The sequence below is a fragment of the Carcharodon carcharias genome, assembly GCF_017639515.1.
Source record: "Carcharodon carcharias isolate sCarCar2 chromosome 27 unlocalized genomic scaffold, sCarCar2.pri SUPER_27_unloc_11, whole genome shotgun sequence".
NCBI lineage: Eukaryota > Metazoa > Chordata > Chondrichthyes > Lamniformes > Lamnidae > Carcharodon > Carcharodon carcharias.
The window spans coordinates 237,668-242,667 of record NW_024470626.1 but is presented as its reverse complement, the minus strand read 5'-3'; positions in this window follow the sequence as shown (position 1 = coordinate 242,667).

Genomic DNA, 5,000 nt, shown 5'->3' with positions numbered 1-5,000 from the left:
CAGTGCTGTTAGGGAGGGAATTCCAGGATTTTGTCCCCTGTGGTGTAGGTACACCCACGGCGCTGTTAGTGAGGGAGTTCCAAGATTTTGTCCCTGTGGTGTAGGTACACCCACAGCGCTGCTAGGGAGGGAGTTCCAGGATTTTGTCCCTGTGGTGTAGGTACACCCACAGCGCTGTTAGGGAGGGAGTTCCAGGATTTTGTCCCTGTGGTGTAGGTACACCCACGGCGCTGTTAGGGAGGGAGTTCCAGGATTTTGTCCCTGTGGTGTAGGTACACCCACAGCGCTGTTAGGGAGGGAGTTCCAGGATTTTGTCCCCTGTGGTGTAGGTACACCCACAGCGCTGTTAGGGAGGGAGTTCCAGGATTTTGTCCCCTGTGTGGTGTAGGTACACCCAAAGCGCTGTTAGGGAGGGTGTTCCAGGATTTTGACCCAGCGACAGTGAAGGAACGGCCGATATATTTCCAAGTCGGGATGGTGAGGGGCTCGGAGGGGGAACTTCCAGGTGGTGGGTGTTTCCCATGTGTCTGCTGCCCTTGTCCTTCTAGATGGTAGAGGTCGTGGGTTTGGGTGGCGCTGTCGAAGGAGCCTTGGTGAGTTGCTGCAGTGCATCTTGTAGATGGTACACACGCTGCTGCTTCTGTGTGTCGGTGGTGGAGGGAGTGAATGTTTGTGGATGGGGGGGGTGCTGCTTTGTCCTGGACGGTGTCGAGCTTCTCGAGTGCTGTGGGAGCTGCAACTCATCCAGGCAAGTGGGGAGTGTCCCATCCCACTCCTGACTTGTGCCTTGTAGATGGTGGGCAGGCTTTGGAGGGGGGAGTCAGGAGGTGAGTTACTCTCCGCAGGACTCGCAGCCTCTGACCTGCTCTTGTAGCCACAGTATTTATATGGCTGGGTCCTCAGTTCAGTTTCTGGTCAATGGTAACCCCCAGGATGTTGATAGTGGGGGGGATTCAGTGAGGGCGATGCCCATTGAACATCAAGGGTGCGATGGTTGGATTCTCTCTTGTTGGAGATGGTCATTGCCTGACACTTGTGTGTGGGGGTGAATGTTATTTGCCACTTGTCAGCCCCGAGCCTGGATATTGTCCAGGGTCTTGCTGCATTTGGACAAGGGGCAGCTTCAGTATCTGAGGAGTTGTTGGCTCATCGATTGGCACGGAAACCATCTGGGTCATGAACCTCCTTCTGTTAGGGTCAGGGAAACTGCAGTCCATACCTGGCCTGACCTCCACGTGACTCCAGATGCACAGCAAGGTGGTTTGACTCCGAACTGCAGCTCTCCCCCACACCCCACCCACACCAACCCCCCAACCTCCCCACCTCTGAAATGCGCTGCTCCGTTCAAAGTGGGGCTGGGGGTGGGGTGGTGGGGGGGTGGTATTTAGGGACACACCACCGGCGCTAGCCCGGGGTCCGGTAAACGCCCAACGGTCCCTGTGAAAGATTTCTAAAAAACGCTGGTTGAGATCGAGAGATGAGCAGGAGGTAAATTTCCCTTCGTAATCTAGGCCTCGAAATTGACGGGCGGGGTGGGAGTTTGCAGGGCGGAGTGGGGGGATAGATTGATGTGGGGTGGAGGGGATCAAGGGATATGGGGTGAAGACGGGTGGTGGAATTTCAGATACTAGTTTGCCCTGGTCCTAACTGAACAGGTTTGAGCGGCTGACTACACCCCACCCTATCCCTGTAACCTCCTCCAGCCCCTATAGCCCTCCCTATTTCTGTAACCTCCTCCTGTCCGCTACACCCCTCCCTATCTCTGTAACCTCCTCCAGCCCCTACACCCCTCCCTATCTCTGTAACCTCCTCCAGCCCCTACACCCCTCCCTATCTCTGTAACCTCCTCCAGCCCCTACACCCCTCCCTATCTCTGTAACCTCCTCCAGCCCCTACACCCCTCCCTATCTCTGTAACCTCCTCCAGCCCCTACACCCCTCCCTATCTCTGTAACCTCCTCCAGCCCCTACACCCCTCCCTATCTCTGTAACCTCCTCCAGCCCCCTACACCCCTCCCTATCTCTGTAACCTCCTCCAGCCCCTACACCTCTCCCTATCTCTGTAACCTCCTCCATTCCACTACACCCCTCCTTATCTCTGTAACCTCCTCCAGCCCCCTACAACCCTCCGATTCCGGCCTCTTGAGCATCCCCCGATTCCCATCGCTCCACCATTGCCGGCTGTGCCTTCAGCTGCCTGAGAGGGGGCCCCTAAGCTCTGGAATTCCCTCCTTAAACATCTCTACCCATATCTCTCTCTCTCTCCTACCTCCAGGAGGTCCTTAAAACCTCCGTCCTTGACCAAGTTTTGCTCGCCTGTCCCTAACATCTCCTTGTGTGGCTCGAGGTCGAATATTTGCACTTTCCACTCCTGTAAAGCACCTCAGGATGCTATATGACGGTAATGCAAATTTGTGCAGCCGTCATTGTTGGCCAATCCCATCTCCAGTCTTCCAAAGGGAAGCCAACAGCTTCTCTGGGATTGGTGGGTTCTCATGGAACCTGCCCCATGTCATGGGTCCACCTGACCCTGAGCCAATCACAGCTGGGCAGATCAGAATTGGAAAATGCCCCTCTCACCCCACCCGCCCTGCCCAGGGACGATCTTGTGGGTGCGCCAAAACGCGGCAAGTGAACTCTAACTGACCATGGGCCGGAGTTGCTTAACAGCGATACCCCTCGGGGTGGGGTGGGGGGGGCGGGGTGGTGGTGGGGTTGGAGACGGGGCGGAGAATCAGGATGGAGCAAACGAGGAGAAGCCTGTGTCCAGTGGCGCGAGAGAGCCAGTGACCAGAGGGGACACATATCGAAGAGAAGCGAAAGCGCCAGAATATAAGGGCACGAGGAACTGGAGCAGGAGTAGACCATTCGGCCCGTCAAGTCTGCTGCACCATGCGACATGGTCATGGCTGATCTCAAGCTTCAACACCGCCTCCCCGCCCGCTCGCTGTGTCCCTCCGTTGCCTGAGAGAGACCAAAGAAACATTGCCACCTCCGGGGTAGAGAATTCCAAAGGTTCTCAAGCGAAGAAACTCCTCCTCGTCTCGGTCCTAAACGATCGGCCCCTTATCCTGAGGCTGTGTCCCCCAGAGCCAGGGGATGGAGGAGAAGAGGTGAGGAGAGCGTTTTTTCTTGGGACGCAGCGAGATCTGGAAGGAGGAAGCAGATTCGCCCTGGGAAGAGGAGGGAGGGGCAATTGGAGAAATATGTGAAGGGGCGATACAGTTGCGGGGGATATTCCAAGCGGAATAGCCCCCAGCTCCCTTGAACCCCTAACCCCATCGATCAAATCGCTCACCGTTGGAACCCGTTCTGGTAAAATCTCTCTCCGCACACTCCTAATGGCACTCACATCCTTCCTGTCGTGTGGTGACTACTTCAGTCAAGTGATTCACCAATGAGGAATTGAAACAAGACAGCACAGAGGAACTGGAACTCACAGAGACCCAAAGATCAGAGAGGAAGAGAACATTCAGAGAGTGGCAGGGCATTACGAGGAGAGTATTCACACCCTCAATAATATCGACAAAACAAAGTCCCTCTAACACCATCCCCCTCAAACACTCCCAGGACAGGTACAGCATGGGGTTAGATACAGAGTAAAGCTCCCTCTACACCGTCCCCATCAAACACTCCCAGGACAGGTACAGCACGGGGTTAGATACAGAGTAAATATCCCTCTACACCGTCCCCATCAAACACTCCCAGGACAGGTACAGCACGGGGTTAGATACAGAGTAAATCTCCCTCTACACTGACCCCATCAAACACTCCCAGGACAGGTACAGCATGGGGTTAGATACAGAGTAAGGTCCCTGGAATCCAGTATCTCACCCTAAGATCCACTATTTGAGCTGCAGGTTCCTTGACTTACGGATGTCCAATTCCTAACCCTGGGATCTACTCTCGACACTGTGATCCACTGGCTTTTTTTTAATCATTCCTATGATGTGGCTGTCGCTGGCTGTGCCCAGTATTTATTGCCCATCCCTAATTGCCCCTTGAGAAGGTGGGGGTGAGCTGCCTTCTTGAACCGCTGCAGTCCCTGTGGTGTAGGTACACCCACAGTGCTGTTAGGGGGGGATATCCAGGATTTTGTCCCTGTGGTGTAGGTACACCCACAGTGCTGTTAGGGAGGGAGTTCCAGGATTTTGTCCCTGTGGTGTAGGTACACCCACAGCGCTGTTAGGGAGGGAGTTCCAGGATTTTGTCCCCTGTGGTGTACATACACCCACAGCGCTGTTAGGTAGGGAGTTCCAGGATTTTGTCCCCTGTGGTGTAGGTACACCCACAGTGCTGTTAGGGAGGGAGTTCCAGGATTTTGTCCCTGTGGTGTAGGTACACCCACAGTGCTGTTAGGGAGGGAGTTCTAGGATTTTGTCCCCTGTGGTGTAGGTACACCCACAGTGCTGTTAGGGAGGGAGTTCCAGGATTTTGTCCCTGTGGTGTAGGTACACCCACGGCGCTGTTAGGGAGGGAGTTCCAGGATTTTGTCCCTGTGGTGTAGGTACACCCACAGCGCTGTTAGGGAGGGAGTTCCAGGATCTTTTCCCCTGTGGTGTAGATACACCCACAGCGCTGTTAGGGAGGGAGTTCCAGGATTTTGATCCAGCGACAGTGAAGGAATGGCCGATATATTTCCAAGTCAGGATGGTGAGGGGCTCGGAGGGGAACTTCCAGGTGGTGGGTGTTCTCCATGCGTCTGCTGCCCTTGTCCTTCTAGACGGTAGAGGTCGTGGGTTTGGGCGGCGCTGTCGAAGGAGCCTTGGTGAGTTGCTGCAGTGCATCTTGTAGATGGTACACACACTGCTGCTACTCTGCGTTGGTGGCGGAGGGAGTGAATGTTTCTGGATGGGGGGCCGATCGAGCGGGGAGCTGCTTTGTCCTGGACGGTGTCGAGCTTCTTCTCGTCCCAGTTCAGTTTCTGGTCAATGTTAACCCCCAGGATGTTGATAGTTGGGGATTCAGTGATGGTAATGCCATTGAACGTTAAGGGGGTGA